This window comes from Nelusetta ayraudi, unplaced genomic scaffold (genome assembly GCF_046127955.1).
Source record: "Nelusetta ayraudi isolate G7.1 ecotype Tasmania unplaced genomic scaffold, CSIRO-AGI_Nayr_v1 ptg000002l, whole genome shotgun sequence".
Taxonomy (NCBI): domain Eukaryota; kingdom Metazoa; phylum Chordata; class Actinopteri; order Tetraodontiformes; family Monacanthidae; genus Nelusetta; species Nelusetta ayraudi.
This window is the reverse complement of record NW_027466052.1, coordinates 158491-174525: the sequence shown is the minus strand read 5'-3', so window position 1 is coordinate 174525 and position 16035 is coordinate 158491.

Sequence of the window (16035 nt, the reverse complement as noted above, 5' to 3'; positions counted from 1 at the left end):
GATACATGGCTAATCTTCAGCTTTGAGCCATTACGCTACATTTATCTGTGACCCCCTCTCTCTTTATATCATTACAGTTAAAGTCCATAAAAGTGTGTTTAGACAAAGATGAAGGCATTACCTGCTCAGAAACCCCAAGTGCTATTAGAGGCTTAGGCCGATGTGCAGTGGATATTAAATATCCTTTATCTTAAACTCTCTCTCTCTCTCTTTCTCTCTCTCTCTCTCTCTGCCGGCTCTCTGGGAAAGCTGATATCACACCCTGCCCTGCCTTATATTGCCATAGGCGTAATAAATACACAGATATCAATGAGCCAAGTTTGTCCCGGTCTGAAACGATTATGTGAGGCATGCCTCCCCTTTACGCCGTGGGAGCAGCAGGAGAGCTTTTATTTATATCCCTGGGAGGGTAAGGACAGACATGGTTACACAGCCTGGCAGAGAGAGAGGGAGAGCAGGGCAGGTGATCTGCTGAACTGAGGGCGGGCGGGCAGGCAGGGCACACACACACACACACACACACACACACTGACACTGAGACATACTCACTTGCATATACATTTGCACAAATAAGTGCACATCTGCATATTGGGACGATGCGCTGTCATGCGCACGTTCATTCCACACTGACTCCTCTTGAGCACCGTAGCTGGGCCTTCCCCTCGTGGACGCGGGCTGACACTACCGGCTTATTTACTAAATCCAAGTGCATCTTCAAAATAAAATCCCATTTCAAATAAAAAATACGCTGAAAGTTATTTCAAGAAGGCCTAAAATAGTTTTTTGTTTTTTTTTGTCCCGCCCACCTAAAATCAAGCTGTGATTGGTCAGTTCACCCCTCAGTCTAGAACTGAGACACGCAGCTTGGCCTTCTCTTGGATTCATAAAGTCCAAACCAATGAATGAGCCAGCTCACAGATTCTGACAATTCTGATTGGATGTTTACTTTGCCGGTACGCATTACTGATGTGAACGTGACAGTAGGCCCGTGGAGATGAGAACAAATGCATTAAATGTATTCTACTGGATTACCTTTCTCCTCAACGGATTCTGAAAACACAATGGCTCGGAACTGTTGAACGTCACTCCAGTGTGGACAGAGAATAAGTCTATTATCACACCTGTATAGTTTCTTTATACATAGATTCAACGCGACAAACGAGTGCTTTCACACTGATATGGGAGAAGAACACAGAGGGTTGATGATGGAGCTGAAGTCAGGTTTTCATTGGAAGAGCTTCTTCAGTCAGGTGAGGCCTCGTTTGCACACCGGCACCTTAACTGTGGCCAAATGGTGTTCAATATTCAGCCAATATGACCCAAAATGATGACAGTCAATCTAGGTCGGGCTGTGAGTCGCGTCTCAGAGTTTCAGGTCGGGCTGTGGTACTCATTGGCCTGATGTGCAGGTTTGCAGTTCGGCTGCGGGTTTGTAGGTCCAGAGGTCGGGGCGGATCTTGAAAATAGAACACACACACACACACACACACTTTACTGTATACTCTTACATCTTCGTTTTTCTGCATGGGTTCCTCTTGTGAGGGACGTTCCTGCTGTGAGATGACGTGCTCAGACCTGCTCCACCATTTTTATTTATTTTATTTATTTTTTACTTTAATCCACGCTGCAAGAGCATGAGATAAAATCTGAGAAGAAACTCCCATTTGGTGATTTAATTGAGGCGCACATTAAAAAACAAACAATCATCAGGTTTCAATTCCATCACAGGTGTCGCTTGCTGTGGAATCGGATGGCATTCTGTCTCGGCAGATTTAAATTTCCGTGTTTCGTAGCATTTGAGGAGAAGAAAAAAAAAAATCATAAAGACCAAATATAATGCAAAATATGCCTTTTATAATATATGCCATGTAGGCCCTCTCTGCCCTTTAAATGTTTTGGGCTGAAGCTGCTGCATTTCACATTAACCTGAATACAGCGATTTGCATGTGTTCGCCCCCCTCATCGGTTTAAAGTACAGGTGGAAAAAAGATCACACCACGTACTTCTAATCGGGATTTAAAATGTGGCTTCCGGAATATGCAGCAATGTTCCAGCCTGACAGATTAGATGAGACTTTAATGCCCAGGCTTTAACTGGCTCTTGCTTAATGTCATGAATATTTTGACTACCAGAAATACTTTGGATTTGTGGGACTTCAAATTATTGTATTCCTAAAAATGAATTACACTGACAGATGTACATACGTTTGACGTGCTCGACAAAGGTGCTACTCTGGAGGTTGTCATTCTGGTGGATATGGAGTTTTTTGTTTGCTCTGTTTCTAGTTTTGGTAATGATGAAAAAATATTTCTGGATTTTCTTTCTAACTAAAGCTGTTGCAAAAAAAAAAAGTTGACCACAAAATCCTCAGCACCCACTTTGTTCATGTTTCTATTTGAAACATTTTCTAAGTAATTATGAAAGAATCCAAAATCGTTTTTTATCTGGGACCAACATCATATTGTGGGCGTGGGAGGGGTGGAGATCCTCTTTAGACAGTTTTCAACCTCACTTCTATATTTTATGCCAGATCATTATGTAGATTCTGTTTTAAGGTAGAGGTCCATTATGTCATAACACTTAAACCACTGTCTCCCTTTCATTCTAATAAGGCTAACAAAGTAGACCCACTTTCCTCAGCCCCGCCTCTCACGGTCCTGCGACTGTGCGCCTGTCCGTCGAGTCACTTTCACAACTTTCATTACCTCTCTGAGGGCTGGCTCAGCTCGCTGGCAGGGGAAATGGGTGTATATCTCCTAGCTATAACCCGTCGTCCCCAGAGTGTGGAGGTCAATGAGATTAACCTATAGCTCCTTTTTTTTCCCTTCATTACACACTGCAAATTACAACCACTTACAGACGAGAAAAAGGAAGAGGGAATCATATATGGGCTGATATCTATTTAAAATCTAATCCCTTTGGGTGAATTGCTCAGCCTTTTCCATTTCTCTTATGTTTCTGCCTATTGCCTCTGGGCTCTGCTGTGCCGAGGCGCGCTGTGGGACCGCTCAGGAAGGTGCTATAACCTCGCCCCTTTTGATATTAACTTTCGATTCATCCGCTCTAATATTGGAGACACTTAAGATTATAACTTCTTCCTTTCTGTTATTATTGCTCAGTTAAACATTGCAGCACCCCCAGCACCCGCCACACCTCCGCATCACACAGACTTGCCAAAATGTTGACCATTAAATCCAACCTGATCGCCTGACGCTGTGGCGTCGTATGACACACAATCTGAAGTGACTTTCGAGTCTTCAAGTTGAATTTTTTTTTTTACATTAAAAAAAAGTTGAGGCTGATATGAGAAACAAACAAAAACCCAAAACAATCAAAATCAGTTCTCCTGGTTCAAACTTAGAGTTGAAAGTATCATTTTCACACATTGATCCAGTACGTCTATAATTTGAAATGATCTCTAATGCAAAAATGTTTATGGTCTCAAGTTTTTTTTCTTTACTCATAGGTAATGCTCAAATGTCTTCTATGACTGTCCACTGTTAACTGACAAATACGAAATCAATCTGCTGAGAAATGAAGCAAACATTCAGGGAACATCCAGTGAGCTGTTTCAGCTGTTAATGCCAAGAAAACCAGCTGATCTGAAATAATAATTCACCTCTGCTTCTTCCTGTGGACATGTCCATATGAAGAAACTACACTTTAGTTTTGTGAATTCACATTCAATGTTAATGGAAAAACGGGAATGAAAAAGAGAGCACATTTTCAAAGATCTGCTTAAATTTTGCTTGACATTTTATGAAAATGCACTCAGAAAGAAGTAGTTCACTCATAGCCCTTGTCTATCTAACTTGTCACAGACTCTGAAAACACTTTTTAATCGGTTCGTTCACTTTTAAACTAGTATTGACCATGTTTCCTGTCTACTTGAGCAGTTTTAAAATTGCTTGATTTAGGTATTATGGATTTAACATTTGCCAATAATGAAACAACACATTTGTTGAATATTTTGTGGTAGTAGTGATTTTGTAGATAGGTTTTTTTTTTTTTTTGTTTTTTTTTAATATTTTTTCTTTTTCCACTACAGGGCAACCAACTGCAATCAGTGATAGTTATGAACAGTGAACCATTATTGGATGTTTACACTTTTAATAACAATAAGCAATGTTATTCTCTATATTTCTGTATTTTCCCTGTACTGAAAACGAACGGAGCAGTGACCCCAGAGCCGAGGTGCTCTGGAATAATCACAGGCTAAAATATGATCCAGCTTTATTTTAACCACTTCAAGCAACAACGACTATGATAAATGAGTTACCTTTAACTGTCTGCTGTGCCAATGGATGGTATTCACACGAGGTTTGTCTTGATGTGAACGAAGGCATTGGAGTTGCAACTCTGACATTGGGAAAATGTAATTTTGGGACATGAGAAATTTCGGGACACCAGTAAATTCTCATGAATGGGCCCGGGACACATCACCAGCAGTGTACCATCAGGTGTTTCTGCTTTGTTTTAACACGAGATACCTTCATCAACGGTGGCTAGCTACAGGGTGATCAAGCCTGAGCCTGTGTCCCAATCCCAATCATCCGAGCCCCCCGGTTGTTTAGATGATGCACTAATGGGTTCTCAAGTGAGGGAGTTTTTGGGGGGATTAGTGAGCGGGTCATGTTGATGTTCGATGAGCCCAGCAAGGGTCCTTCCACTTGATCCATATCCACTGGCCACTTCAGAGATGGATCTAACTGTCTTCTGCAGAGCGTGTCTGTGGATACCAAGATCTTTCAGCAGCCTGATGGTGGAAGAAGCCACGAAACCTCTACATCCCACTTCAACTGGACAGACTTTGGCTTTCCATCCTCGCTGTTGAGCGTCTGCTGCCAGTTCCTCCCACGGGACTGTGAGCTCTGTGATGTAAACAGGCTTCGGTGAATGGGACCAGAGTACCAAGTCTGGCCTAAGGGTGGTAGCTGCAATCTCAGGTAGAAAGATTAGTTGGTTGCCAATATCAACCTGCATCTTCCAATCCCAGGCCATGGCTAGGGTGTGAATGGTTGTTTGTCTCTATGTGGCCCTGTGATGAAGTGGCGACTTGGCCAGGGTGTCACCCTGCCTTCACCCTATGACAGCTGGGATAGAATCCCGTGACCCTGAGCTCAGGAAGAAGCGGGTATTGAAAATGGATGGATGGATGGATGGATGGATGAATGGATGGGTGGAAAATGATGGACCCCTCAGGCATTAGAAGAACTCTATGTATCAACCAATGAATGGACGTTTTAAATGTGAGTCAAACGTGAAGGTTGAATACCTATATGGTAAAAGCAACAATTTGAAACTGACTGCGGTGTTCACATAAGCCCATGTATACATGCATATAGAAAAAAAATAGTTTGAAAGTCAGTCATGTTATATAATTTAACCCACGAATAGTACTTGTAGGGTCCAATCAGGGTCAAATAAATCACTTAAAGCAATGCATTTTTCCTCCATATTTTGCCAACACATGCAGTGTTGGCAAAATTTAAGACACCGGAATTCAAGACACTGAGCCAAAGTCATGCTATACAAAAAGAAACTAAACACACAGCATTTTGACGTCGGCGTTAAAACATCGATCGACATCAGCATAGCTCTGACCAAATCATGTACCTCAAACTGCAGGGGCACTCAAAGAACTTCTCTTCAAAAGTGGTGGGCAGCAGTTTGAAAAAAACTGCCCTAAGAGAGAAGAAAACAGACAGACAGCTCGGATGTAGAAGAGCTTGAAACCTCGCCAGCAGAGATGTGACAGATGCAAAGCAAATGTGCAGCGAGGATGGGAGTGACGACCACCGCTGGTTGATGTCTAACCTTGTATGATACGCTGTTGTTTTGCAGCGCTTGATGATTCACTTATGTGCTTCAAAGGCATTTTTTTCAAGGGTTTTCATTAATTTGCCTACCTCCTGTAGTTTGCTTAAGAGGTTTGTTTATAGAATGCGCGTGAGATTACTGACAGGTAGAACACTCGCGGCACGGTGTTGTGATTGGCTGTTGTCAGCGGCTCGGTGAAATTCAAAGCGAACCAACTCGCTGACTGGAGGCTTTTTGATTCAAAAAGCCACCAAATTGTGTCGACTGACGGTGGAAGGGTTCTTCTTTACGGCCAATCAAGGAAGGGCCCAGCTGTGATGCGGAGGGGGGGGGGGGGGACCGTATATTAAAATGCAGTTAGCTCTAACAAGCATCAGTGTCAGCGGATCAGTCAGAGTCATTATCTTCTGATGAATATTTCCAACTGTAAACATGACAGAAGAAATGAGAAAGTTTGGGGGAGACAATTTAAAGTTCCAGCCTGAGCTGGAACGCATTATACACTTCAGCTGCTGAGGCGTTCTGGTATTTAGAACGTTCTAAACAGTGTGTGGATTACCCGTCAATATTTAATAGGCATTTTAGTGAGCATTAGCAACAATGATATATTTTTATATATATCTTTTTCAGGGGGTCTCATGGTTTAATCGGGTGGCTTCAGCCCCTCTGGACCCCCTGTTTGCACAGGGCCTCGTGATCCATGTGTATTCTATATATGGATAAACCACCAACAAAGTTCCTCCACAATAGTGTGTAGGGCTACGTCCTCTTGTAGCGTCACAAGCCGGGCGCCTCCTCCGCATGGTGTGGACATTATCGCCAGCGCCATCAGCAGCTGCGCAGTTCAGAGATCAATTGGAATCTGTGAACAATATGAAGCAATTTCCAGTATTATCTTAACAAATTGCGCCTGTCGGTGCACGCACGCGAGGGTTATCGGGTGGAGGGCCGTGCGGCGGGCGGAGCGTCACCGACGTGGTGGGCGTGACAGAGAGCTCATGGAACTTCCTGGTTATGAATAGCTTTTGTGGAAAGGTCAGCGCCATGACAACCCCGTGATGGATGTCACTGACGTCCAATTAAATTCTCCTGAAAAAAGGAAAAAAAAGAAAAGAGGTGCCTCGGAGGCTCTTGTGTGTCCTTATTAAATATAAAACAGCTAAATCAGAAGTCCGAGGGCCTGCTTCTGCTCGGTGTTTAATGCGGACGGGAACGACCGAGAGCATCTTTTTTTATTCCTCCATTATTCATGTTTTTGATGAGGGGGTCAATAAGGGGAAAGGCACTCATTATGAATGTTTGGAGCCGAACGCAAAGGTCACGACACACAAACACACAAAAATGCGCAGCTTTTCTGGACGTTTCCAACTTTTTCTCTCCCCCCCCCCGGTTCTCTTTGGATAAATAGAGGAGAGCAAAGAACAGTCCTCCTGTGCTTTGAGGAATGCAAATATTTGTCGCCAGGTTGTTGAAGCTTTCTTTCGCTCGCCGCCTCCACCCCCCCCCCGACCCCCCAACCACTCCGCCCCCACCCCCGCGCTCGCACAAACACACGCGCGCACGCACAAACTCGCGCAGCTGCTCGGAGGAAACTGGGACAAACAGTCAACCCATGAATAAGAGGATGCACGTTTTTATTTGTGTAATATTTGGCCCCTTTGAAACTTCCAGCACTTTCACGTATATACACAGGCAAGCGCACGCACAGACATGCGCGCGCACACCGGCGTGCACACAAACATGCCCATGTGCTCCAATCAGCCCCTCTCTGTTTCCTTCCTGGAGTCCCTACAGTAAAAGTCCTCTCACTTTTTAAGCCTACCTTTGGTTGAACTTCTCTTTTTTTTTTTTCCGCCTATGCCTTGTGTATCCACTCTGAAATTATAGATGGGGATAATAATAATAATGTCATTTTGCACCGGAATCTTAGTCATTACCTGCAGTAAAGTGCTTCTAATTGATACCACCAGAGAGATAATGATTACAATGCCCTCCAGGAACATATTATTGCAATATTAACCTTTGTATATACTTTTATGCAGAAGACTCTTGCACATTAAGGGATCTCTAAATCTTACTTGTGCGCCGTAATGCCATTACAAAGGAATGGATACTCGGAGGTGTGCCCTTTTCCTGATTAAGTGTGTCCAGGGGTTTGCGGCCATCTCCAGGAGATGGATGACACGGAGGTGCAATTTCCAGTGTCTCTCTCTTCTTTCACTGGCTTTAGCTTTCTTTCCCCTCGCACACGTTCTTTGATGGCCGGGGCTGCGGGGCTAACCTTTCCATATTTCCCATGCATGTGCGTCCATACGGTATGTGCATGCGAATGGATGTTTGCATGCCTTTAAATGCTTTATTGGGTCTTTGCCTGGGCTTGTTGGGGGTACCCCCATCCCGATGGTTTGCATCCTCAGTGTGACTCTCTCCCGTGAAGAGGACCATTTTTCTTTTGAGGGACATTCGGGTTTGACACCTTTGCAATAATCACCGCCCGGGATTAAGTAACTCCACTCTGCAACAGTTTGCTCGCTGCGCTACAAATAAAACGCAGCAAATGGCAGGTGTGTCTGTGCTACAGTACTTCAGTGCTCTCCTGTTCCTGGATGTCTGACCTCATATCTTGGAAAAGAAGGAGCAGCGGCAGCGGCGGCAGCAGCGGCAGCAGCAGGCAGCAGCGCGCCGGCTTTGGGAGATGAAATCCTTTGAGCGGAGAGAAAAGGGACCTTTGCTTAAGAGATCTTTCACACGGCAAAGAACAGAACACTGCTGACAGAGGGCAAATGAAAACAAATTAATTCAGCGGAGGCTGTGGTTATATGTCCCTCCCTCTCTCCTTCTGTGCGTGTGCGCTCCGAAGTGCGCGTGTAACTCATGACACAGTCCAAAACCGCTTCTTAAGACCTGATGACACAGGACAGGAAATTGGGATATCTGAATACTCAGGAGACCTTTTGGCTTGGCCTCACATTGCCTTCGCCCTCCCCCTTCTCTCCCCTCCTCCCAGCCCCAGCACATCACCCACCTGCAGTAGCAGGCTTCAGCCTCTGGAAGGCATTGTGCAGATCACAGGCCTGAACCAGAGAGGGTCACACACAGTAATGAGGCATCCCAGTGGGAGCGACGTGTGAACCTCTGTGAAACCAGTTAAAAGGTGTGACGGTGATAAACCCCCGCGGCGTGCAGCCATTGTATTCTTCGTTTTGCCGAGTCCCCTCAGAGCGTCGTCACCTTTTTTGTGACATGGCAAAAGTAGTTTAGCAGCAAATACAAGCGGGCCGAGGAAATGAAGCACGGAGGCATCACACGGTGATTTCAACTTGCGACTAACGACTATTTTAATAGTCGACTAGTCACCGACTATTGAAACGATTAGTTGACTAATCGGATAATTATTAAATTATTCTTAAAGGTTGCTCAAATTATGTGGAAAATGATCATTAACACAGGAAAGATGGGTACTTAAATAAAAAAAATACATATTTTATTTAACTTTGGTGCTGATAGGCTGGTTCCTAAAAACATTTATCTCAAACCAATTGACAGGTACAGTGCTCAATCAAGTATAGTCATAAATCCATAAATAAGTTAAGTTAATAATAGTTGTCCTGTATCCTTTACAAAAAAAAGTATGTGTTTCACATAGTTTGAACTGCTTTGTTACCAATAGACATTAGAAATAATTTTCAAATTGTATTGAAATCTTTTAATTGAAATATTCAATAAAGTACACAATGGATGGCTTTTTACAAAGGAATTAAATAAATAAAGCTGAAAAGAACAAGCGATCCTGATTCATGGTCTGCTCCTCTACGCAGCCAGTACACAGTTGTTGTGAATGGGTTGCGCAGTGGTTGATTACGGTTTTGAACGCATACTATATGGAAACGAACGTGATTTTGCGTCGATAATAAAGTTACGTTCAAGACAACTGAGAAACACGGGTAAAACAAAAACCCCCTGAGTCAATATGTTTTGTTTGTGATGTCTCAGTCTGCTTATTAGCTTAGAAGCTAATATTTTACCGACTCCGTCTCGATCAACTGTCCGACGTGCTTTCTAAAAGCTGAAATGCTTCCAAACTTTTGAAGTTTTGCACACGTCGCTGTTATCTGGGACGTCGCCATGTATGTACACCCTTTGTCTCGGTAGAGACGCTATTGCACACGTGCGACTCTCGATTGTAATGAAGCGAGATGGCTCACTTCGCTGGAAAAAAAACAAAAAACACGTCTGGCGACAATTGTCGACAATGGAATTCATTGTCGACTATTTTCGTTAGCAATTTTTGTCGACAACGTCGACGAATCGTCGCAGCCCTACTGAGCAAACAGCGCAAATAACTAACAGACTTGCGTGACACGTGGGCATCACATGCACAAAGGTGATTCACGGTCCTCGCCCTGGAGAAAAGGTAGTTGGCCAGATGCTTGTTTAGTGTGGCTCTAAAGTTCAGAACAACACACGCTGTACTAAAGAAGACGCTTGTGTCTGTTTATGTGCTCCTCACTGTGTAGAGCACGTCCGCCGTTGAGCATATGTGCAATTGTGCCCTCGTATGACATCATGTGTAGACAGCACACATGATGTCATACGAGGGGAAGAGTTACGTTGCGGTCCCGATCGCGCTCTGCGAGCACACAGCTGTTTTGATTTTGTGTGACCAGCGGAAGAATGGAGTGAGTATTTCAAGAAAGACTGTCAAGGAAAAAAAAAAGACTGTGACATTTTCATTATTCAATTCATCGTCATGCAATGAGGCAGAGCAACACTTTGGTCAAGCGTCCTGATTGGTTCACGGTGAGGGCCCCGTTTCCCCAAGAAGACACATCCAGCACAGGTCACACGACCTGAGCGTTCACTGCATCATAGTGAATGAAACCTGTTGAGCTTCAGCTTTGATTAGAAAAAAGTCTAAAACCGCCTCAAGTGAGCGTACAACTTTTAGTGGGGGGTTGTCTCAAACTGCGCCGTTTCCGCACAATTTGTAATGCAAATTCCGCCTTAATGCGCACGACAAGGTTCCGTGGAAATGCGTGAAGCAACATGACAAATCCCAACTTTTGTCACCGCAGGACTGCATGGAAACATGGCAGTAACTAACGTAAGCCACCTTGATTCCCTAATTTGTCAATTAGAGTTTCCGATAAACAAATTAAAAGAGTGTCACAGATGGGAGTGAAGAGGAAAATGAAATCTCCGGCACACTGCGAGGAGCGAGCGGAGGAGAAATATCCGACAGTCTGCACACATGACAGAGGCGTTGTTTATTACACAGGTGGAAAGTAAACCTTACCCTGCCACTTGTGGAAAATTAGACTAACTCCAGGCATGTCAAAGTGATTTCATCTGATTAAGCCCTTGATGCATGCATATGCGCCTCGTAAACGACTGACTTTATTAAATGCCCCTGACGTCAGTAAAGTGGTAATCGTTCAGCCAAATGATTTGGATCTGACGGGGAACTTTGCAAGCAGGGTTCCGCATAGTTTGTTGGGGAACACGACTGTGTCCAGGGTAACTGTGGAACATGTGAGACCGTAGACTGGAAGTATGTCATTACAGAGACAATGTGTCCTAAGGCAGTGTTTATATGTCTACTGTATTCAAATTAGTGTGAAAGTGCACCTTGAAGAGTTAGGAGCTTTTCGTAGCCTTACTTTTCATTGCTCACTGTTGTATGTACGAGTTTTGTGCAATGTGTTACAGACTCTTAGTTAGTCTTAGTATTTAAAGGTCCAGTGTGTAAAATGTGGCTTGATTAATGATTTTTATATTGGTAAAAACGGCATACTGCCGATAAATACATTAATAAAAGTGTATACTTGCAGTATTTGGTTTTCCTAGAATGATTTTCTTATATTTATATATATATACATATATATATATATATATATATATATATATATATATATATATATATATGTATATATATATATATATATATATATATATATATATATATATATATATATATATATATATATATATATATATACATATACATATATATATATATATATATATACACAGAGCAATAAAGGTCTTGCTCCCAGTAAGCTGCCATCATGCACCGACATTTTTTTAAGGAGGCGCCCTAAAAATGAAACAGGCTGTCAGGTGAGTTTCTTTAAATACCAGGTTCCCTTCAAAACTGTACACACTGGACCTTTAAAGCTATACCAATCCAACAAATGTCGATGTAGAGAGTCTGAGGAGGATAAGGAGAGTTAGATATCATGACAAAAGTTTGTTCTCGCGGTACCACTTGTATCCCAAAGGTTTTGGCCGTGATGTGCACACTGGCAGGAAGTTTGATAGTTGTAGTGACACTTCAGTGTTTACACTGACAAACCGAGAGACAACCTCAGAGAGAGAGAGCCGACGACTAGAATTACCTTCGCCGACAGGAACACGCTGCTGCACGGGGTCCAGCCCAGCGCTATTTATTTAATAAGCGAAAAGCAGCTGGTTTTGCTGTGACACAACCTTGAAGCGCGGAGCGGATCCTTGACCTGCGGCCGGGCCGGTCACGTCCTCTGAGCGCTCGCACGAAGACCTTGACTGCTCCGCCTCTCACAACGGCCCGACTGAGCACCGCTGCTCTTTCTGTCTTTCTTTTTTTCCTTTCTTTCTTTCCCAGCATATTCATACTGGGCCACTGTGCCAAGCCACTGACATGGTCAAGGGTACAACAGCTGTATTTATTGTGTCTGCGGCGGTGCCAGTAGCATTTGTCCAGCAGTGTTGACACGCCACTATATGTCCGTCGCACATTCACTCATCTTTAGCCTCGGCTGCAGAAATGTTGTTTCTTTCTTTATTTTCCGAGGATTGGAGGTGGCCTATAAAGATAGATAGCTGCCCAGGAATTTGTCTTGTGTTTAGTATTCATCCCATAGTTGTAACACAAGGCCCACTTGTCCTTGAATGCGTGTTACAAATAACCCACATAATTCCCACAGGCTCGGAGATAATTCACTGATAATTTAAGGCACTAGTACTGTGTAGTTTTTTTTTTCTTCCCCGTAACACACACACACACCCACACATACACACACACACACACACACACACACAAAAAAAAAATCAGTGCATTCCTTTGTTATTCCCTCATTGTTTTCCTGCTGCTCCTGAGCTGACACTAACCTAGTAAAGCGTCTCTTTTGTTCTGGGTAACAGGAGACTGTTTCTGAAGTGTACACAGAGGTTAGTGTGACTGAGCCCCTTTTGTGGTGTGGCAGCACCTTGCACTTTATCTGCCGTTTAGCTCCCCCTTTTCACCGCGTAGCCGCATTATCCGCTGACTTAAGGAAGCCGCGCCGAATCAGGTCAAGAAGGTGCTGGCAATTGTCAGAAGGCAAAGGGAGCAGCGGTGCCGAGTCCCGAGCAAATGGAAAAAAAAAAAAAAGGGGGGGGGTGGGGGGGATCGTCACATTGACACTGACACCGTTTCATACCAATAATCAGACGGCGTGTGAATGGAAGAATGAATATTCCCATTTAATGCAATTTTCTGGGATCTAGCGTCGAGTGAGGTATTTTTATTCTGGGGCACCATAAAAAGATTAATTTTAGTGGTAGTGCTCCCGCTGGGGAGTTAGTGTAATCCTACAGAGTGTAGGAGAAAAGAAGACGAAAGGGAGAGAGGAACTGACTGGCCAGGCATGGATGGATGAGGAAAAGGAAAGGAAAGGAAAGGAAAGGAAAGGAAAGGAAAGGAAAGGAAAGGAAAGGAAAGGAAAGGAAAGGGATGGAACTGTGCCGAAAGAACGGAATGGAACTGTGTGGAAAGGAAAGGAAAGGAAAGGAAAGGAATGGGAAAGTAAAAGAAAGGAAAGTAATGGGAAAGGAGATGAACTGTTAGGAAAGGAGAGGAATGGAACTGTGCGGAATGTAATGGAACTGTGTGGGGAGGAGCGGAAAGGAAAGGAAAGGTGTATTTAGGAAAGGAAAGGAAAGGAAAGGAATGGGACTGTTAGGAAAGGAGAGGAAAGAGCAGCGGAGTACAAGAGAACACAGGGGGAGAGGAGTAATCACGTGTGTCCGGCGGAGGTCACCACTGGTCTGCAGGTTCTAATTATGTGCTAATAGCCACTGAGGAGGTCATTTGGAGCCATTAGCCAGCGCCTGTAGGTAGTTAACGGCCCACAGCATAACCCAGCCTCCTTAATGTTCCCTGCGAGGCCGTTAGTGCTCTGTCACCAGCCAGCTCAGTGCCTCGTTACCGCGATTAGAAACCAATTGATAGGTAATAGTAAAATATGATCACACACTATCCAGGAAATATGGACTGTGGTGAGAAGGTGACAGGACGGAAGACGACGCGTGGCAGCCCAGCAGAGGGCCAAACTCTTTCCTACCAGGGGAGCAGACATAACTTTGAAATGCACAAAAAGTTTGGGACTTAATATGAATAAAATAAACAAGCAAACAAAACATAACAAGTATAGCCTGCAAGTTTCCATATGTTTTCTTTGAGGTATAAAAAAAAATCTATTTCATTGACGTTCCGTGTGTTCCATTCACCGTGTTCCTTAGTAAAACCAAAGAGCTTTAAAAAGACCAGTGGTTTGACTATGACTCATGCATAACGGGGGCTTCATCTCCTCAGGCACCTTGCAGAATGAAATGAGAACTTCTACCATTAAGAGAAGCAAACAGGTTGACTCATCAGGATAAAGACATTTCTTTCAGACTATCTGCCCACCTGTTTGTCCGTCTAGAGAAGAAGAGACACAGGGAGAGTGGAGAGACTGCCCTTTGGTCATGTTGAACTTAATGAGGTTTCTGAATAAGTTTTCACATGTTTTCATGACAACATAAAAAGGGAAATTTAATAAAAATGAGTTTTCGTCGATGACTGCAGGGACTTTTTTTTCCTTCATCCGGCTTAAAAAAAACGTTTTCCTTTTAACTTTTCCTTTTAAATTTTGGTTTAACAACCTTTCGGAAATTTGAGTGACGGTCAACCCTGTGACTCCAATGCAGCGTGACACACGAGAGGCACAAGATGAATGAAGATATACGGACACGTCGTTGAGGACGCACGGCAGTTCCTCTTTTCCCTTAGTCATGGATGAAGGAGAAATCAAATCAGTATCAAAACAAGGATATTCCAGTTCCACTATGCGGAACATTGTACTCAAATCAATTAGAGTCAGATGTTTTCATTTAGATATATTTTGTTCCTTATTTGGCCAGATGTGGATTCATATGATTTAAATTAAAATCACACTCATTACAGGTCAAAAGCAATACACTTACCCCAGTGGCTCCACATTCATCAAGCCCAGACGAGTCTGATCCCGAGTTTATGCTGCGCCGTTGAAAATAAAGAAATGCGGTACATCCTGAAGAATGGCAGATTTTGTCCGTGATGAAACGTCTGGGCTGGACTGTAAATATTTGCCCGGCCTGTATTTGTGTGAACGTTTCATTAACGATCAGAGCTGACAAACACGCACACTCATTGACCCTCGGCATCGGGGGGGGGGGGCGAGACAGTAGTGTGTATTTGTTGAAAAATGTAAATGCCTCGCATGAGGGATTGATGTGACTGACAGAGGAGATGCCTGCAGCGGAAAAGCAATCTGGTGTGGTCAATGTTTCCCATGGCCGGCGCTCCTGGCTCTTATTTAAGGCCCTGTCAGAACTTGAAAGTGTAATTGAGACAGATTCTAAAGTTTGATTTTTCAAGTTTATGGTCACAGCGGGTTCAGGGCCTCGGATTGTTTAAAATTGCACTCACTCCTTTTTCATTAAAGCGGGGCCGTCTGAAAACATTTGGTCATCAAAGGGTCGCTACAAATTAGACTCTGAGAAACTCAATTTGAAGTAAAGAAAAGCATTTCTTTCTCTCTTGGGGGATGCCCAGTCTCTGCCGTGTTTTCATTTACATATAAACAGGGCACAATAACTCACATTACACATGACACATGCAGTCATTGTAGTTTTTATAGTTTTTAGTTGTTTTTATATAATTATATAAATGTATATATATATATACATATATATATATATGTATATATATATATATATATATATATATACATATATATATATATATGTATATATACATATATATATATATATCTTGTATGCTCAAAAGCTACAAGCTCTTAGGCAGAATCATTGCTATTACATTGGCCGCTTTTAAAATGTCTACACTTCCTAATGTTTGAAATCAGCACTGAGGCCTCTGCAGGAATTGAG